Source organism: Procambarus clarkii, chromosome 17 (genome assembly GCF_040958095.1).
Source record: "Procambarus clarkii isolate CNS0578487 chromosome 17, FALCON_Pclarkii_2.0, whole genome shotgun sequence".
Lineage (NCBI taxonomy): Eukaryota > Metazoa > Arthropoda > Malacostraca > Decapoda > Cambaridae > Procambarus > Procambarus clarkii.
This window is the reverse complement of record NC_091166.1, coordinates 276,092-286,174: the sequence shown is the minus strand read 5'-3', so window position 1 is coordinate 286,174 and position 10,083 is coordinate 276,092.

The following is a 10,083-nucleotide window of genomic DNA, read 5'->3' as shown; positions in this document are numbered from 1 at the left end:
ATTTCATACATTTTAAAAACTGCAGGGGGGTTTGGGTAAAATATGACCCATCGCTGTTTTCAGTAATTGGCATATTTTCGGTATGAAACGTCGTAATTTGAAACTGAAAATAGGTGCAGGGAGTCAGAATTCGGATCAAAAATCACGCTCAGGATTCAAATTTCTGACATTTCAGACATTTTGAAAACTGCAGGGGGGTTTGGGCAAAATATGACCCATCGCCGATTTCAGTAATTGGCATATTTTCGGTATAAAAAGTCGTAATTTGAAACTGAAAATAGGTGCAGAGAGTCAGACTTTCGGCTCAAAAATCACGCTTAGGAGTCAAATTTCCGACATTTCATACATTTTAAAAACTGCAGGGGGGTTAGGGCAAAATATGACCCATTGCCGTTTTCAGTAATTGGCATATTTTCGGTATAAAAAGTCGTAATTTGAAACTGAAAACAGGTGCATAGAGTCAGAATTCGGATAAAAAATCACGCTCAGGAGTCAAATTTCCGACATTTCAGACATTTTGAAAACTGCAGGGGGGTTTGGGCAAAATATGACCCATCGCCCTTTACAGTAATTGGCATATTTTCGGTATGAAACGTCGTAATTTGAAACTGAAAATAGGTGCAGACAGTCAGAATTCGGCTCAAAAAGCACGCTCAGGAGTCAAATTTCCGACATTTCAGACATTTTGAAAACTGCAGGGGGGGTTTGGGCAAAATATGACCCAACGCCGTTTTCAGTAATTAGCATATTTTTGGTATGAAACGTCGTAATTTGAAACTGAAAATAGGTGCAGAGAGTCAGAATTCGGCTCAAAAATCATGCTCAGGAGTCAAATTTCCGACATTTCAGACATTTTGAAAACTGCAGGAGGGCTTTGTGCAAAATATGACCCATCGCCGTGTACAGTAATTGGCATATTTTCGGAATGAAACTTCGTAATTTGAAGCTGAAAATAGGTGCAGCGAGTCAGAATTCGGCTCAAAAATCACGCTCAGGAGTCAAATTTCCGACATTTCAGACATTTTGAAAACTGCAGGGGGGTTTGGCCAAAATATGACCCATCGCTGTTTTCAGTAATTGGCATATTTTCGGTATAAAAAGTCGTAATTTGAAACTGAAAATAGGTGCAGAGAGTCAGAATTCAGATAAAAAATCACGCTCAGGAGTCAAATTTTCGACATTTCAGACATTTTGAAAACTGCAGGGGGGGTTGGGCAAAATATGACCCATCGTCGTTTTCAGTAATTGGCATATTTTCGGTATAAAAAGTCGTAATTTGAAACTGAAAATAGGTGCAGAGAGTCAGAATTCGGATAAAAAATCACGCTCAGGAGTCAAATTTCCGACATTTCAGACATTTTGAAAACAGCAGGGGGGTTTGGGCAAAATATGACCCATCGCCGTTTACAGTAATTGGCATATTTTCGGTATGTCTCGTCGTAATATGAAACTGAAACTAGGTGCAGAGAGTCAGAATTCGGCTCGGAAATCACGCTCAGGATTCAAATTTCCGACATTTCACACATTTTGAAAACTGCAGGGGGGTTTGGGCAAAATATGACCCATCGCTGTTTCCAGTAATTGGCATATTTTCGGTATGAAACGTCGTAATTTGAAAATGAAAATAGGTGCAGAGAGTCAGAATTCGGCTCAAAAATCATGCTCAGGAGTCAAATTTCCGACATTTCAGACATTTTAAAAACTGCAGGGGGGCTTTGTGCAAAATATGACCCATCGCCGTGTACAGTAATTGGCATATTTTCGGAATGAAACTTCGTAATTTGAAACTGAAAATAGGTGCAGAGAGTCAGAATTCGGCTCAAAAATCACGCTCAGGAGTCAAATTTCCGACATTTTAGACATTTTGAAAACTGCAGGGGGGTTTGGGCAAAATTTGACCCATCGCTGTTTTCAGTAATTGGCATATTTTCGGTATAAAAAGTCGTAATTTGAAACTGAAAATAGGTGCAGAGAGTCAGAATTCAGATAAAAAATCACGCTCAGGAGTCAAATTTCCGACATTTCAGACATTTTGAAAACTGCAGGGGGGTTTGGGCAAAATATGACCCATCGACGTGAACAGTAATTGGCATATTTTCGGTATGAAACGTCGTAATTTGAAACTGAAAATAGGTGCAGAGAGTCAGAATTCGGCTCAAAAATCACGCTCAGGAGTCAAATTTCCGACATTTCATACATTTTAAAAACTGCAGGGGGGTTAGGGCAAAATATGACCCATTGCCGTTTTCAGTAATTGGCATATTTTCGGTATAAAAAGTCGTAATTTGAAACTGAAAACAGGTACAGAGAGTCAGAATTCGGATAAAAAATCACGCTCAGGAGTCAAATTTCCGACATGTCAGACATTTTGAAAACTGCAGGGGGGTTTGGGCAAAATATGACCCATCGCTGTTTTCAGTAATTGGCATATTTTCGGTATAAAAAGTCGTAATTTGAAACTGAAAATAGGTGCAGAGAGTCAGAATTCAGATAAAAAATCACGCTCAGGAGTCAAATTTCCGACATTTCAGACATTTTGAAAACAGCAGGGGGGTTTGGGCAAAATATGACCCATCGCCGTTTACAGTAATTGGCATATTTTCGGTATGTCTCGTCGTAATATGAAACTGAAACTAGGTGCAGAGAGTCAGAATTCGGCTCGGAAATCACGCTCAGGATTCAAATTTCCGACATTTCACACATTTTGAAAACTGCAGGGGGGTTTGGGCAAAATATGACCCATCGCTGTTTACAGTAATTGGCATATTTTCGGTATGAAACGTCGTAATTTGAAAATGAAAATAGGTGCAGAGAGTCAGAATTCGGCTCAAAAATCATGCTCAGGAGTCAAATTTCCGACATTTCAGACATTTTAAAAACTGCAGGGGGGCTTTGTGCAAAATATGACCCATCGCCGTGTACAGTAATTGGCATATTTTCGGAATGAAACTTCGTAATTTGAATCTGAAAATAGGTGCAGAGAGTCAGAATTCGGCTCAAAAATCACGCTCAGGAGTCAAATTTCCGACATTTCAGACATTTTGAAAACTGCAGGGGGGTTTGGGCAAAATATGACCCATCGCTGTTTTCAGTAATTGGCATATTTTCGGTATAAAAAGTCGTAATTTGAAACTGAAAATAGGTGCAGAGAGTCAGAATTCAGATAAAAAATCACGCTCAGGAGTCAAATTTCCGACATTTCAGACATTTTGAAAACTGCAGGGGGGTTTGGGCAAAATATGACCCATCGACGTGAACAGTAATTGGCATATTTTCGGTATGAAACGTCGTAATTTGAAACTGAAAATAGGTGCAGAGAGTCAGAATTCGGCTCAAAAATCACGCTCAGGAGTCAAATTTCCGACATTTCATACATTTTAAAAACTGCAGGGGGGTTAGGGCAAAATATGACCCATTGCCGTTTTCAGTAATTGGCATATTTTCGGTATAAAAAGTCGTAATTTGAAACTGAAAACAGGTACAGAGAGTCAGAATTCGGATAAAAAATCACGCTCAGGAGTCAAATTTCCGACATTTCAGACATTTTGAAAACTGCAGGGGGGTTTGGGCAAAATATGACCCATCGCCGTTTACAGTAATTGGCATATTTTCGGTATGAAACGTCGTAATTTGAAACTGAAAATAGGTGCAGGGAGTCAGAATTCGGCTCAAAAATCACGCTCAGGATTCAAATTTCTGACATTTCAGACATTTTGAAAACTGCAGGGGGGTTTGGGCAAAATATGACCCATTGCCGTTTTCAGTAATTGGCATATTTTCGGTATAAAAAGTCGTAATTTGAAACTGAAAATAGGTGCAGAGAGTCAGAATTCGGCTCAAAAATCACGCTTAGGAGTCAAATTTCCGACATTTCATACATTTTAAAAACTGCAGGGGGGTTAGGGCAAAATATGACCCATTGCCGTTTTCAGTAATTGGCATATTTTCGGTATAAAAAGTCGTAATTTGAAACTGAAAACAGGTACAGAGAGTCAGAATTCGGATAAAAAATCACGCTCAGGAGTCAAATTTCCGACATTTCAGACATTTTGAAAACTGCAGGGGGGTTTGGGCAAAATATGACCCATCGCTGTTTTCAGGAATTGGCATATTTTCGGTATAAAAAGTCGTAATTTGAAACTGAAAATAGGTGCAGAGAGTCAGAATTCAGATAAAAAATCACGCTCAGGAGTCAAATTTTCGACATTTCAGACATTTTGAAAACTGCAGGGGGGTTTGGGCAAAATATGACCCATCGTCGTTTTCAGTAATTGGCATATTTTCGGTATAAAAAGTCGTAATTTGAAACTGAAAATAGGTGCAGAGAGTCAGAATTCGGATAAAAAATCACGCTCAGGAGTCAAATTTCCGACATTTCAGACATTTTGAAAACAGCAGGGGGGTTTGGGCAAAATATGACCCATCGCCGTTTACAGTAATTGGCATATTTTCGGTCTGTCTCGTCGTAATATGAAACTGAAACTAGGTGCAGAGAGTCAGAATTCGGCTCGGAAATCACGCTCAGGATTCAAATTTCCGACATTTCACACATTTTGAAAACTGCAGGGGGGTTTGGGCAAAATATGACCCATCGCTGTTTACAGTAATTGGCATATTTTCGGTATGAAACGTCGTAATTTGAAAATGAAAATAGGTGCAGAGAGTCAGAATTCGGCTCAAAAATCATGCTCAGGAGTCAAATTTCCGACATTTCAGACATTTTAAAAACTGCATGGGGGCTTTGTGCAAAATATGACCCATCGCCGTGTACAGTAATTGGCATATTTTCGGAATGAAACTTCGTAATTTGAAACTGAAAATAGGTGCAGAGAGTCAGAATTCGGCTCAAAAATCACGCTCAGGAGTCAAATTTCCGACATTTCAGACATTTTGAAAACTGCAGGGGGGTTTGGGCAAAATATGACCCATCGCTGTTTTCAGTAATTGGCATATTTTCGGTATAAAAAGTCGTAATTTGAAACTGAAAATAGGTGCAGAGAGTCAGAATTCAGATAAAAAATCACGCTCAGGAGTCAAATTTCCGACATTTCAGACATTTTGAAAACTGCAGGGGGGTTTGGGCAAAATATGACCCATCGACGTGAACTGTAATTGGCATATTTTCGGTATGAAACGTCGTAATTTGAAACTGAAAATAGGTGCACAGAGTCAGAATTCGGCTCAAAAATCACGCTCAGGAGTCAAATTTCAGACATTTCATACATTTTAAAAACTGCAGGGGGTTAGGGCAAAATATGACCCATTGCCGTTTTCAGTAATTGGCATATTTTCGGTATAAAAAGTCGTAATTTGAAACTGAAAACAGGTACAGAGAGTGAGAATTCGGATAAAAAATCACGCTCAGGAGTCAAATTTCCGACATTTCAGACATTTTGAAAACTGCAGGGGGGTTTGGGTAAAATATGACCCATCGCCGTTTACAGTAATTGGCATATTTTCGGTATGAAACGTCGTAATTTGAAACTGAAAATAGGTGCAGGGAGTCTGAATTCGGCTCAAAAATCACGCTCAGGATTCAAATTTCTGACATTTCAGACATTTTGAAAACTGCAGGGGGGTTTGGGCAAAATATGACCCATTGCCGTTTTCAGTAATTGGCATATTTTCGGTATAAAAAGTCGTAATTTGAAACTGAAAACAGGTACAGAGAGTCAGAATTCGGATAAAAAATCACGCTCAGGAGTCAAATTTCCGACATTTCAGACATTTTGAAAACTGCAGGGGGGTTTGAGAAAAATATTACCCATCGCCGTTTACAGTAATTGGCATATTTTCGGTATGAAACGTCGTAATTTGAAACTGAAAATAGGTGCAGACAGTCTGAATTCGGCTCAAAAAGCACGCTCAGGAGTCAAATTTCCGACATTTCATACATTTTAAAAACTGCAGGGGGGCTAGGGCAAAATATGACCCATTGCCGTTTTCAGTAATTGGCATATTTTCGGTATAAAAAGTCGTAATTTGAAACTGAAAACAGGTACAGAGAGTCAGAATTCGGATAAAAAATCACGCTCAGGAGTCAAATTTCCGACATTTCAGACATTTTGAAAACTGCAGGGGGGTTTGGGCAAAATATGACCCATCGCTGTTTTCAGTAATTGGCATATTTTCGGTATGAAACGTCGTAATTTGAAACTGAAAATAGGTGCAGAGAGTCAGAATTCTGCTAAAAAATCACGCTTAGGAGTCAAATTTCCGAAATTTCATACATTTTAAAAACTGCAGGGGGGTTTGGGTAAAATATGACCCATCGCTGTTTTCAGTAATTGGCATATTTTCGGTATGAAACGTCGTAATTTGAAACTGAAAATAGGTGCAGGGAGTCAGAATTCGGATCAAAAATCACGCTCAGGATTCAAATTTCTGACATTTCAGACATTTTGAAAACTGCAGGGGGGTTTGGGCAAAATATGACCCATCGCCGATTTCAGTAATTGGCATATTTTCGGTATAAAAAGTCGTAATTTGAAACTGAAAATAGGTGCAGAGAGTCAGACTTTCGGCTCAAAAATCACGCTTAGGAGTCAAATTTCCGACATTTCATACATTTTAAAAACTGCAGGGGGGTTAGGGCAAAATATGACCCATTGCCGTTTTCAGTAATTGGCATATTTTCGGTATAAAAAGTCGTAATTTGAAACTGAAAACAGGTGCATAGAGTCAGAATTCGGATAAAAAATCACGCTCAGGAGTCAAATTTCCGACATTTCAGACATTTTGAAAACTGCAGGGGGGTTTGGGCAAAATATGACCCATCGCCCTTTACAGTAATTGGCATATTTTCGGTATGAAACGTCGTAATTTGAAACTGAAAATAGGTGCAGACAGTCAGAATTCGGCTCAAAAAGCACGCTCAGGAGTCAAATTTCCGACATTTCAGACATTTTGAAAACTGCAGGGGGGGTTTGGGCAAAATATGACCCAACGCCGTTTTCAGTAATTAGCATATTTTTGGTATGAAACGTCGTAATTTGAAACTGAAAATAGGTGCAGAGAGTCAGAATTCGGCTCAAAAATCATGCTCAGGAGTCAAATTTCCGACATTTCAGACATTTTGAAAACTGCAGGAGGGCTTTGTGCAAAATATGACCCATCGCCGTGTACAGTAATTGGCATATTTTCGGAATGAAACTTCGTAATTTGAAGCTGAAAATAGGTGCAGCGAGTCAGAATTCGGCTCAAAAATCACGCTCAGGAGTCAAATTTCCGACATTTCAGACATTTTGAAAACTGCAGGGGGGTTTGGCCAAAATATGACCCATCGCTGTTTTCAGTAATTGGCATATTTTCGGTATAAAAAGTCGTAATTTGAAACTGAAAATAGGTGCAGAGAGTCAGAATTCAGATAAAAAATCACGCTCAGGAGTCAAATTTTCGACATTTCAGACATTTTGAAAACTGCAGGGGGGGTTGGGCAAAATATGACCCATCGTCGTTTTCAGTAATTGGCATATTTTCGGTATAAAAAGTCGTAATTTGAAACTGAAAATAGGTGCAGAGAGTCAGAATTCGGATAAAAAATCACGCTCAGGAGTCAAATTTCCGACATTTCAGACATTTTGAAAACAGCAGGGGGGTTTGGGCAAAATATGACCCATCGCCGTTTACAGTAATTGGCATATTTTCGGTATGTCTCGTCGTAATATGAAACTGAAACTAGGTGCAGAGAGTCAGAATTCGGCTCGGAAATCACGCTCAGGATTCAAATTTCCGACATTTCACACATTTTGAAAACTGCAGGGGGGTTTGGGCAAAATATGACCCATCGCTGTTTCCAGTAATTGGCATATTTTCGGTATGAAACGTCGTAATTTGAAAATGAAAATAGGTGCAGAGAGTCAGAATTCGGCTCAAAAATCATGCTCAGGAGTCAAATTTCCGACATTTCAGACATTTTAAAAACTGCAGGGGGGCTTTGTGCAAAATATGACCCATCGCCGTGTACAGTAATTGGCATATTTTCGGAATGAAACTTCGTAATTTGAAACTGAAAATAGGTGCAGAGAGTCAGAATTCGGCTCAAAAATCACGCTCAGGAGTCAAATTTCCGACATTTTAGACATTTTGAAAACTGCAGGGGGGTTTGGGCAAAATTTGACCCATCGCTGTTTTCAGTAATTGGCATATTTTCGGTATAAAAAGTCGTAATTTGAAACTGAAAATAGGTGCAGAGAGTCAGAATTCAGATAAAAAATCACGCTCAGGAGTCAAATTTCCGACATTTCAGACATTTTGAAAACTGCAGGGGGGTTTGGGCAAAATATGACCCATCGACGTGAACAGTAATTGGCATATTTTCGGTATGAAACGTCGTAATTTGAAACTGAAAATAGGTGCAGAGAGTCAGAATTCGGCTCAAAAATCACGCTCAGGAGTCAAATTTCCGACATTTCATACATTTTAAAAACTGCAGGGGGGTTAGGGCAAAATATGACCCATTGCCGTTTTCAGTAATTGGCATATTTTCGGTATAAAAAGTCGTAATTTGAAACTGAAAACAGGTACAGAGAGTCAGAATTCGGATAAAAAATCACGCTCAGGAGTCAAATTTCCGACATGTCAGACATTTTGAAAACTGCAGGGGGGTTTGGGCAAAATATGACCCATCGCTGTTTTCAGTAATTGGCATATTTTCGGTATAAAAAGTCGTAATTTGAAACTGAAAATAGGTGCAGAGAGTCAGAATTCAGATAAAAAATCACGCTCAGGAGTCAAATTTTCGACATTTCAGACATTTTGAAAACTGCAGGGGGGTTTGGGCAAAATATGACCCATCGTCGTTTTCAGTAATTGGCATATTTTCGGTATAAAAAGTCGTAATTTGAAACTGAAAATAGGTGCAGAGAGTCAGAATTCGGATAAAAAATCACGCTCAGGAGTCAAATTTCCGACATTTCAGACATTTTGAAAACAGCAGGGGGGTTTGGGCAAAATATGACCCATCGCCGTTTACAGTAATTGGCATATTTTCGGTATGTCTCGTCGTAATATGAAACTGAAACTAGGTGCAGAGAGTCAGAATTCGGCTCGGAAATCACGCTCAGGATTCAAATTTCCGACATTTCACACATTTTGAAAACTGCAGGGGGGTTTGGGCAAAATATGACCCATCGCTGTTTACAGTAATTGGCATATTTTCGGTATGAAACGTCGTAATTTGAAAATGAAAATAGGTGCAGAGAGTCAGAATTCGGCTCAAAAATCATGCTCAGGAGTCAAATTTCCGACATTTCAGACATTTTAAAAACTGCTGGGGGGCTTTGTGCAAAATATGACCCATCGCCGTGTACAGTAATTGGCATATTTTCGGAATGAAACTTCGTAATTTGAAACTGAAAATAGGTGCAGAGAGTCAGAATTCGGCTCAAAAATCACGCTCAGGAGTCAAATTTCCGACATTTCAGACATTTTGAAAACTGCGGGGGGGTTTGGGCAAAATATGACCCATCGCTGTTTTCAGTAATTGGCATATTTTCGGTATAAAAAGTCGTAATTTGAAACTGAAAATAGGTGCAGAGAGTCAGAATTCAGATAAAAAATCACGCTCAGGAGTCAAATTTCCGACATTTCAGACATTTTGAAAACTGCAGGGGGGTTTGGGCAAAATATGACCCATCGCTGTTTTCAGTAATTGGCATATTTTCGGTATAAAAAGTCGTAATTTGAAACTGAAAATAGGTGCAGAGAGTCAGAATTCAGATAAAAAATCACGCTCAGGAGTCAAATTTTCGACATTTCAGACATTTTGAAAACTGCAGGGGGGTTTGGGCAAAATATGACCCATCGTCGTTTTCAGTAATTGGCATATTTTCGGTATAAAAAGTCTTAATTTGAAACTGAAAATAGGTGCAGAGAGTCAGAATTCGGATAAAAAATCACGCTCAGGAGTCAAATTTCCGACATTTCAGACATTTTGAAAACAGCAGGGGGGTTTGGGCAAAATATGACCCATCGCCGTTTACAGTAATTGGCATATTTTCGGTATGTCTCGTCGTAATATGAAACTGAAACTAGGTGCAGAGAGTCAGAATTCGGCTCGGAAATCACGCTCAGGATTCAAAT